The sequence below is a fragment of the Adiantum capillus-veneris genome, chromosome 12 (genome assembly GCF_014529385.1).
Source record: "Adiantum capillus-veneris isolate H3 chromosome 12, ASM1452938v2, whole genome shotgun sequence".
Classification (NCBI taxonomy): domain Eukaryota; kingdom Viridiplantae; phylum Streptophyta; class Polypodiopsida; order Polypodiales; family Pteridaceae; genus Adiantum; species Adiantum capillus-veneris.
In genome coordinates, this window is record NC_140942.1 from 67,565,464 (window position 1) to 67,577,534 (window position 12,071).

Below are 12,071 nucleotides of genomic sequence, written 5' to 3' on the forward strand. Positions count from 1 at the left end.
AGCAACAACTCCAGCATCGTTGATGTCGCATTTTGAGCTATTTTGGGCATTTTTAAGGCTATTTTTGACCATTTTTAGCCATTTTTAGACCAAAAATGTCACTTTTTGTCTGTAAAAAGCCCAAACGAGCTCGAAAAAATCCCTACAATTGTGGAAAAATTTCATTGGGCTCAAATTTCATGTTGAACCTCATTTTCCCACTTGGTAAGCACTTTGGACACGTTTTTCAAGCCAGCGCACGAGACCTGCTATTTTTGGCCTAGATTGCCCGCATTGAACTTTCTAGGCAAAACGAGCGTGCCACTTCGAAACACTTGACATTTGTACATTCCCAAAGAAAATTAGGCATATATTTATGTGAAAAAAGCATGCTATAGTGCCACGTCGAGGGCCTCGCTGTCCCCGCAAGGTATATACAGAGCTGCAACCGTGGCATCTATTTTCGCATATATCACACTATGTATATAATAGCATTTGGTCTCACACATCATAAACATTAAGAGTGAGGTAGTTTCTTTAATTTCTCATTATGAACGTGCCATGGCATGACAACGTATTTATAGATGAGTGAGTAGGGTGGAAAGCTTAATCTTATATTGCTCTTTGTAATGTAGATGTCAGACGAGAGACCAACTGGTGGGAAGCAGCCAGCTGGAACTTCTTTTGGTTGGTTCACATCTAGGTGGGCTCCCACCCGTGGTGGACATCGCCTCCAGTGGACCCAAGTCTTGAGTCGACGAGAACAAGCAAAGAAATAAAGAATGTTTCTACTTAGTTAACCCTAAACCATGAGTGTCATAGGTTTATTTTTGTTATTTGGAGACATGGTCATCCTACACTTATCCTTCTCAGGTTCCTCCACCGTTTCGTAGATCCAAACCTACAGCGGGCTCTCTCTTTACGAGACCAGTATCTCGGAGAGACAGAGGATTTGTTTGGTCGCTACACTCCGCAGTAGCTTGCAACCTACGATATTTCTCTGTAGGCTACACCTTGGGGGAGTCAGGGAGGGACTTCTTACCTACAGAGCCTCGCATCGATGGCACTTCAGTCTACAACCCCTTCTTATCGTCCTACTCCCCTTGCATCGTAGGATCCTACTCCCCTTGCATCGCATGGTCCCACTCCCATGGCATCACAGGGTCATATGCCATTCCATTCCACTCCTGCGCAAAAACACCGTCAACGAACTTCCTCACGCATCGACGCTCATCTCAGGGCAGCAAAAGTGCCATGAGAGATGAAGCGGCGACGGATGTTGTGGTTTCACCTGTTTTGGTAGTGGGGCGGAACGGAGTCCCCACTTTTAGAGCTTGCCACCCCTGATTCAAATGAGGACAAGGATACTGACAGATCCGTGTCAGACATGCATAGGTGCTACTACAAGGTTAAATATGGCGGGTAGGTGGACTTTGGTACAGCACAGAGCAGGGCATTTCAACGCCATCTACAAATTCTTATACATTCAACGTATAAGAACTGTTTTATACAGTTTAGAGACCAACAGCCCGATCATGCACAGTACATTGAGGACGTTTTGTTAGCTAGATTTCCAAATGTCCCCGATCAATGTTTTTTACAACAGTGTTGGAGGGCTATATAAAGACATTTCTAAAAAACAAGTAGTCCAGTGTGTGACGCGTAGGAGCCAACCAGGTCTGAGATCCAGGTAGGAGTTACTGCGGTGGCAACATGATTGACGCGTAGTGAAAATGGGCAATTCAAGAAAAGAGCCATTAAGCTACGACAGGCTCATCATACAAACAACAATGAGAAGCTCGCGCAAAACAAACTCATACGCACTATGGCTCAGGAGGCAAGGGAGCTTGGAAGGACAAATATGTAAGATTGATTAAATTATAACATCGATCGGTGATTATAAATATTGTAGTTGATGATTTGGTATTGTTATTGCTAACTTAGGAAAATATTACCCTCTCTCGACTAACCAGAGAGATGGGCAAGTATCGGGAGCGACATACAGAATTTGATACTTCGCGATGGTTGTTCGAAAACAACCACATCTCTCGCGAGCAATTTGACGCGACGGTTGGATCACTACAAGCGGTAAGTTTAAACAAGTAATTTTGTATCAATTGTTTTGAGCTGTTGATAGTTGTTTAATTTGGCTTGGGTTTATGTAGAGTCAAAGTGATCAAACATACGTACCTCTGAACGACGACGAGATAGAGGAGGATAAGATAGAAAAATATTTTGTCCAAACTTTCGTAAAGTCCCAATGTGGCACAACGTATATACAACTACTTACTGTTTAATGTAGCTTTTTTGAATAGTTGATCTTCAACATATTAAATTGTCAAGGTAAAGTGAATTCAATTTCAATTCTTTGGTATTGTTTATACTCTTCCAAAAAACAATTGATGTTTCATTGTTTTATGGAGGTAAAAAATAAAGGTGCTCATTTGGGCCATCCAAAATTGGGTGGCCCGAATGAGTACCTTTTTTTTTGAATTGGCGTGTAGCGACAATAAGCGCGTTAATAAATGCGGCAACTGTCGCGATAACAGTAGCGGGTATATTGTCGCGACTATTACCGCGCTTATTGCTGAGAAACCACTACCGCGTCCATAGCCGCGGTTATTGCTGCTCCCGTAAATTTCTCTCTCTTTTTTCCTTTCTTTTTCCGCGGCAATGCTAGTGGTTACAGACAACTCCTATTATAGTGAGTGTTGTAGCCCCCTAGCCGTTGAGTGGGACGGTACTCTTAGCAAATACTGTTTCTATGGGACTAGATATTTGCTACTTGGATAAGAAGGCAAAAGATCTAGAGACTGAGTGTTCAATGTTGGGCAAATCTCAAAAATTTGGCCAAGGTTTTCATATATATCGGTAACATGCGCTTGCCAAGTTGCCCACTTCAAGTATGGCATAACAGTTCTATATACCTGTATCTTCCAATTTAATGCTCATTTCTTTAATGCCACATGACGCAAACAGTGTTCATATTATGACAATTTATAGGGGAAGCAGAAAAAACTTTCCCAGGGGAAGCAACCAACTCGCCTGTGCAAGGCAATGTAGAGGTTCCACAAGTTCCATCCATAAAACCAATTTATACACATCTCGGTCTTTTTTGATTTGCTTAAGAGGTTTCATGCTTTTACCACACAGGATTATCATGGAAGAAGATAGTACTGACTTTTTCTCTTCAAGGTTTAAAAGAGAACCTCATATAAACCACAACCATTATATAAACTTTTATCCACGGCAACAAGCTGACGACCGGCCTGCTATTTCAAACAATCAAAGGAGTATGTATCACACATTTTGGAAAATAGCTCATTAGAGAGAATTAAGCAAGATGCCAACACAAGCCTGGAGTGAAAGTAAAGGTACGAACTTTGGACTGCACTTTGCATGAGGGTAAAACGTCAAAAGCAGAAATCTTTTTGTTTGCATGCAAGTGGCGTCTCTCTCTCTCTCTCTCTCTCTCTCTCTCTCTCTCTCTCTCTCTCTCTGTGCGTGGGCTGAAGCGATGAGGGCTAGAAGAAGGGAGGATGCTGTTGTTGAAGCTTGTTGAAGATTGAGGGGCAAAGGGGAGGTCTTCATGCACAGAGGCTCGGGGATGAAGAAGGTGGGCAAGGTCCAGGGGACGAGGCGCGTAGATCAAAGGAGATGGGCGGGGAGAGAGAGAGAGAGAGAAGGGGGGGAGGAGTGGTGGCAAAGGGGAATCTTTTCACTAATGATTTTTTTTTAGAACCTGCCAGTAGGAGTAGGAGTAGGAGTAGGACAGAGCAATAGCGCGGGGAACTTCAACCATTATAGTGAAGACTCTTACTAAACTCTCCTACTTCGATCAAAGGTTCGGTGGATCGTGGTGCTTGAATTCGAACCATGTGAAAGTCATGGGGAGGTTTGTCGACGCGGCACTAAGATATTGAGTTTGCGCCTAGCCTCCTCCAAGAGGTGCGGAGTAGCTGCAGCATGCACGTCGCTGGGAATCGTATGTTCGAAGAATTTATCAATAGCCAACTGCAGCTCCGTATCGATCACCGCATCAATCACCGTGCTCATCAGCGCCTTCATCTTCCTTGTCAGCCTGTCGGCCCACTCCTCCTCCTGCTCCTCCAGCTCCTCGACTTCATTCATCTCTTCTACTCTCAGGCCGTGAATACCCTCCTGCATCACCTGCTGCTGCTCCTCCTCCTCATCCATCTGTTTTATATCTCCATAGCCACCTTCAGGAACACCTTCTTCTCTGCCTCCATACCTACTTCCTGGTTTCCTCTTGAATTCGTCTTCTGCATCAGCTTCCGCACTACGGCCTCTTGCCAGTTTCCTACGCAAGCGCCGCGAGTACGTACTATATTTGCTGGCACCAGCCACGATATTCTGCTGGCTACCATATTCGACTTCTCGTCGTGCATCCGTTCGTTTCGTTTGACGCTTAAGTTTAGAGGTGCTCTTCTCTGCGTTGATCATTGACTGCACCACTATGTCCACGTTCTTTGCTGCAACTCTGGTGGGTCTGTTGGCTCGATATCGGCCAGCAGTGTTCTGCTCCTTCTTGTGCTGGTGGCTTTTCTCATCATCACTCTCTTCCTCCGGTTGGTCTGTTTGTTTGATTTCACCCTCTTCATCGTAACGAAGATCATCCTCGTCGACACTTTTTCCCCGGCGTCGATCTATATTCATCATATTAGTACTGATCAGCTGCTTCCCTGTTCCACTGCCGCCAGGAGCGCGTGACCGGCCCCGGCCTCGGCCTGATCGGCCTCGCGGTGCTGGAGATCTACGGCCGACTGTCGACGACGATCTACCCGCGCCACTGCTACGTGCCGCCATTGCAGAGATGGGTGCGTTCTCGTAGATAGCAGGGAGCTGGCCCATCTCTTCTAGCAGCGCGCGGGCCTTCTTGCCGAGAGTCGGAGGCAAGCCGCTCTCCGCAGATTGCACGGTGAGCCACACCTCTGCCTTCTTGCAGAGGCGGGTGTTGGTACAGAGAAAACGGGGCTGCAGCACACCCGCGACATGACGGTTGTTAAAGTAACGCAAGCGAAAGTCCATTTTATCGACATTCCGGGAGTCGTCGATGCTGGAGTTGCACACCGGACATCGGACAGGAGTCAGATCGGGGCCGCACTCCAACGGAATGCGCTGCCGCAGCTCCGTTTTCTGCTCGTGCACCAGGTCCTCGAATTTAATTCCGTCTGGAAGCTTTACTTCCCGCAGCGCCCTCTCTATGTTGATCTGCACCCACCCCTTGTCCTTGGCCTTCCGGCCACTCGACTTCGTCTCCTGCATTCTCTGGGATTGCTTCGGCTTCCTCTGCAGCTTCTGCAAACTCCTGTCCTCTTCCTCATCATCCACTTCTTCCACCTCCATCACCAGCTCTTCGACAAGTTCCTCTTCCTCCTCCACCTCCGTCCAGCTGGTCTCGTCATCCTGATCCGCCGTAGCCGCGATCTCCTTCATGTCCATCAACGATCCGCGACCGCGATCTTCCTGCGTTTCGGTATTACTGTCAGATTCCGACTGCATCGCGCACTCGCTATCGCTAGCCTCATGACCAACAACAGAGTTTCCCTGTGTTAAGCTCTCTTCCTGCAGCTGCCTCGTCCTCCCACCACTTCTTGTAACTTGCCCCCTCTAGCAGCTTCTGTTTTTTATGGCTGTCCATGTTCTTCTTCCTCGCCTTCTTCACTAATGCGACGCAATGCCATTTGCGTTAGTTTTTGTCACCCTGCTCTTCCTATGAATCGTCTGCTTGCTGCATGCACAAATTAATTAAATATATAAAATCCCTACACCGACCAAACATAATGTTCATAGTGTGAAATGATCCAAACTCAGCGATCTAGTACAGGCCACTCACCGACCAAACATAATGTTCATAGTGTGAAATGATCCAAACTCACCGACTTCTCGCGTCGTTTGGACATTCATTGATCGAGGCTTGCAAGGACGGTTGTCTGTGATTAGAATGTGGTCATATGAGTAAGCTTTAATAATACAACTTGGCAGAGTTGTAGAAGAGATGATGAATGAGACACAGTTATTTGGAAAACTAAGTTCAGACAACTATCACTGCAAGTTTGGACACTTTCTCAACTTGAGAAAAAGGGCCCTTTTTTTAAACTTTTTTTAATTGTCAGGCTAGGAAAAGTCAGACGAATGAAGATTTGCTTTGTCATTGTAGAATATAACTTTATTGCATAAAAATTTTGTGAGTCATATATTGAAATAATAATGACTTCATGTGAACGAGTGCATTATGGTGAAATATTCACCTCTGGATGTTTGCTACATTCAACCATTATGTTTTGTGTTGTGAAATATAGTCACACAATTCTATCTTTTATACCATCCATAAGCTGTCTAAAGTGTTAAATGTTTATATTGGCTGATTTTTGACAATAAGCCATAGTAAATTTCTCCACTTCTTGCCAAAAGATTTCATAGGTTCAATAATTCTTATCATTTTTAACATTTTCATCTATGAAAAAATGAGACCAGCTCTTTACGTAAATCCGATGTAAAAACTAATATTGTCATCGATAATTTTGACATTTTCATGGAAAATATTCAATAATACATTCATCTTTTCATAACAAAAATATTTCATTCATAGTTTATACATGTCACGGCATCAACGCGAATGTCCCAGAACTAGATAGGAAAGTTATTTTTTTCAACAAAAAATTTAATTTTTGTTCCAAAAATAAATCAATTTTCACATCATGATAATTTTTAAACCCTAAAGTATGTAGAAATGTCACTTTTCCAATGAGAAAACTAGTTTAAATTCTTCATACAAAATTTCATGTTCACACCTAGAACAACTTCGACACCGTTATCATCCCATAACTGATTAGAAAGATAACTTTTCTAATATAAAAAGTAGTTTTTTTTCATATAGGGAAATTTGAATTTTCCATTCATTTTGGTACAATCACGCCGATTTGAACATTTGTTAAGTGAGAATTTGTTTTCTCAATGCAAAAACTATTTTTCACACTGAAAAAAGTCACTTTCCTACATATCAAATATTACTTTCTTATTTGCTAGGTACAAATCAAGATTTTTTGACTTATTTTTGCAGTGGTAACATATCTACAACTTTGAGTGACATTTTTTGCTACCATACGGTATGAACACTATATATTATATATAAGAAAGGAGAAAAGTAGTGAAAAAAGACCACTTTACTAGAGTGAAAAAAAGTGAAACATGTAGTTGCATTTTCTCTAATCAAAATGAACCACTTAAAAAAAACAATGTAGCCTTGTTATTTAACTAGCTATTGTATGCATAGCAAAAGAGTACATCAAACACCTCGAGAGGATAAATGATCTCACAATACGCATACTTTTATTCAATGTACTTCTACCGAAAAGAGCCTTTATAGAACGTCAAGTTATGGAGTACTTCATATCACAAAAACCCTTGGGTGTTGCTCATAAATGTCTTACTAAACTTAAATGATATTAAATACGAGGTATTCACTCGCTGGATAAAAAATTGCTTTGTCGAAATCTCTATTAAGAGAGTAGCGTATCTAGTTTGTAAGTAATATGGCAACATAAACTTTCTTAGTGAAGTTCAATCAAAAGTAGTTCAACTTTATCTTGCCCGTGTCTATGTCTGATCCTTTACCCTTACCTAGCTTCACTTTCTTGATAAGGAATGGCCAAGACATCAAAACATCCAATGAATCCAACGCTTAGTGTGATTTCTTGAAATTAAATAATACCATGGGAGTTTTTGGTTGCAATTCCTTTAGAAAATCATATAGTTTTCTGTACACTATGTCTATATTGTGCTCCCCCATAAGCTTCGAAGCAATTGCTTCCTAAAAGGGTTTTTTTTTGGGGGGGGGGGGGGGGAATGTTTTGTAATTACCTTAAGTTGTTGATATGGTTGATCGTTAGGTTGAGCATCCTATGAAAATTTCCGTAAGAACCCTTCAAAGAATCCTTCGCAAACAAACCGAAACTCCTTTGCAAACGAACCAAAAATGTGTGTATGTGTGAGTGACAAGTGTGTATGTGAGGGAGAAGGTGGGGAGAGATGGACAAGGGAGGGAGGTAGAGGGTGTGGGAGGTGGAGTAAAAGGGGGGGGGGACTTGGTGCAAGTGCAATGACGGATAAGAAGAGGGTAGAGTGCTGCAAAAGGCAACATACTCTTTCCTTTGTTCTTTTTTAGGTGCCATTGATTACCACTATGAGAGATCGTGGTGTTTACAGCGGGCCATTACCGCAAAACAAGAGAGAGGAATTCAAAATGAAGAGAGAGAAACCCTTTTGTTGATCAAGCGGCATATTACCGCATGTATTACCGCGTATATTGCCACGATTATTGCAGCGCCAATTATCGCTAAGGCCATAGACCCCCTTCCCCTTCCCTCTCCCGCGGGTTTCCATTTAAATCCAATACAACTCAAAATGTATTTAAACACTACAACTCCTACACTCTCCAGAATGCTTGCTCACTTCACTTAATCTCTCTTTCACTCTAAAAATTCTAAATTGCACATAGCCTAAATTACCTTCTCGCAACTACTAGGATACACCAAGTTGTCAGTTTTTCCCCGATGGAATTGGGTGGAATCCACCATAATGAGCCCATTTTCATGTCTTTTGACCTCACCCGCAAACCATCGACACTCAAAGAGGAATTTGTGAAAAGATCTGAAATCCACTTTGATTATTCTTTCTATAGTATCACAATATCTGACCTCATCTGTTGTTGTGTCAAAGTTTCCCATCACGCCACAATCATTAGTGGTCCGACGCTCATCTATCTTGCGGGTGCGAAAATGTCGGCCTTCGGACCAAATGGAGTTGAAAATGAGACCCTACAATCACAATGCATAAGAGGTTACATCGCATTTCATTAAGTGATTTACATACATGCATACATAACATATACACACTCACCTTGCGCAAGCATTCTCGCGCATACTCCCATTCTTTAGGGCTTATTTGTTCTCCTTGTGCTTTGGCATTGGTCATGGCATTATGGATCCACTCTACTTGAATCAAATCAGGATATTTTGCAAGCTCTTTAGGAAAAGGAGGTGCACGTCTACCTCCATTGGACCTCTTCCATGCATCTCTATCCCTTTCTCTAGCTGCGCGGGCTTCCAAGTACATAGTGACCCATTTGGTCATGATAGTGGCATTGAGTAAATAGTAGTTGTTGACTATGGCATGAAACTCTCTATCCATGACCAAGAGTGAGCCTTTTCCACTGGGAATGGTTGAGTGCTTCCTAGGATCACTCCATAGACGAGGCAATGATGGATCCACTGTGATGAGATAATGTGAGACATACACAAATGCCTCTTGCACCACCCAACCTTCTGCCATGCTCGCCTGAAAACATTAAAACCACATATTTTTATTAGTAACTCCATAGTGTATAAATGCTATCTATATTGTATTTATTTTGCATACCTCCGGTTGTGACCTCAATCTAACAAAATCCTTTAAAGTCTTCAAGAATGTCTCCAAGAAGAACATCCATCTAGAGTGAACCACCCCACAAATGGAAATCTCCTCAACAAGGTGAAGAAATAGGTGTATTTGGCTAACAAGGATTGTACGTGAGAATGCATCCTCAATAGCACACACTGCCTCTATTGCTAGTTGATGGGCTACTGGTATGGCTTCTACTTCTATCTCCTTGGAGCTCACAAATCTACAGGGCACAAATCATATAGTAGATGAAAAAAAAATCCATTGATCATGCATGCACAACATGATATAGTACTTGAAAAAAACCCATTACCTCATAATCTCACCCACTTTGAATATTGCAGCCTTCACCTTAGTGTCCCCATAATCACTAATAGTTATGGGAAGTACAAACTATAAACAATAAAGCATCTTAGTGAATGTCAACCTATATATAAGGACACATAGACACCACAAACTGTCCATACAATTGAGTGGAGCCACCCTTTTTGGTTTTTGTGAAAGCACCTTTGAGTGACCGCATATATCCCGTTGGAGTTCTGATGGATGCAATAACTTGCTTTGTCCGCTCTTGGACTGCCTTTGACAATATCCACGGTGCTTTTGGGAGAATCATCTTTCCCTGCTCCCCCATGCGGGGCGTGGTTGAAGGGGGGAGACGTCTCATCGCTCTTAAATCTTCCCTAGCACCCAATGAATCCTTCTTTCCAATTATGTGATCCCATGTAGCTTGCCCAACATTTTTGAATACATGCATAGGGTTCAATAAGTGCTGAATTTTCAACGAAGCCCAATAGGGGAGCGACAAGAAGATTGAGTACCTCGACATACCCTTTGGCAACCCATTGGGAGGCGGTGAGGTACCATGATGCTCCTCCCAATGCTTCGCCCAATCAGCCATGTTCCAATGGAATGGCTGCACTCCATTGATAGGGGGGGCATATCTACGATGTGAAGGAGGTAGGAAGCGATGGTTGTTGGGATAGATCACCTTCCCAAGAAGAAGAGGTCTCTCTGTCACAAGGGAAGGGCCACAAGTGGGACACGCACTATGTCCAGATGTTGCCAATCCTGCCAAGAGGTAAACAAACGTTACACATGAGATGATAAACCTAAAGCAAAGAGTACAATTAACATGTTCATACTTACCAGATACCTCTCCGAATCCTGGGTAATCATGCATGGTCCACATGAGGATGCACTTGATGATAGCTTTGCAGTCTCATGGTGGCTGTGAAATGCAATGACATATATGCCTCTCCATAGTTCTTGAAGCTCATCAATAAGAGGTTGCAGATATACATCCATGTTTTTTACCTTGTGCTTTCCTGGAATGAGAAGTGATAGTAAAATGTTTCCCTTTTTTGTTGCCTCCCAAGGAGGAATATTGTAGTTTACAACCACCACCAGCCAAGTGCTCCATGAAGTAGAGCGGTGCCCAAATGGATTCACTCCATCACTAGCTAACCCAATCCTCAAGTGACGAGGCTCATCCCTGAACTCTGGCCATGTGTCCTCTATGTGCTTCCACGCTGGTGAGTCAGCTGGCACTCTCACAATACCATCTGTGGAGAGATTTTTTGCATGCCAACTCAAAAGCTCGCTCGTACCCTTCGATCTAAACATGTGTTGGATGCGAGGGATGAGTGGAAAATGCCTCAACTTTACGTGGAATTCTGTTGCTCTGCATTCTTTCTTTGAACCTAGGCTCCCCACACGATGGACATGTGTCACAATCGGCATGCTCATTATGAAAGAGCACACAATCATTCACGCAAGTATGAATGCGATCATAATCCATCCCTAATGCAGTCACCACTTCGCGTGCTTTTCGTCTATTCTCTGGCATGTGATTGCCAGCTGGCAGCATCTTTCCTAGCAAGCTATCACAAGAGGAAAGTACATTAGAAGCTAATTTATGCACTCCAAAAGAATCCTTCACAATCTATATACATACCTCAAAAGTGCGTCGACACTAGCATTGCTCCATCCAAACATCGCCTGAAGGTTAAGGACTTTGAGAGATGCCCTTAAAATGGAGTAAGAGCATCTATCATATAGTGCAGTGTGTGCCGAATCGAGTAGCTCACTCCTAGTTCTTTCGGAGGCTTCTTTGCATGCACACTCTGGTTCATGCTCCTCCTCTCGTGCAAGGAGATCCTCAACCATTCTATGCAAATGGTCGTCTTCTGCATCCACGTAAGGAGATGGGATGTGGTCACTCGTAGAGGGAGCAACAGTTGGCTGATTTGATGTGCTTCCTCCCTCTCTAATGGATTCTTGGCGCATGCGCTCTTCCACCCTCCTTTCCCCTCCTCCACCAACCACACGCCAATGAGGGGTGACGTCAATAGCCGCTACAATTCGCGGATTGTTTGTTTCCATCCATGCACGCTTGCAAGGATCGTCCCATAGTCCATAATCTTCTACATGGCTCAAGCATATCCGTCGAAGTCGAGCAATGGCGCATTTGCACCGCACGCATGGGCATGGTAATCGCTCGGCCAACCACCGTGATCTATCCGGTTCAATGGACGGGCCAAAATCATCCCAAGCAACCTACATTAATAAATTACATACACTAATTAAAATCAAATTACCAAAAAATGTTAATAAAATATCAGTAAAAA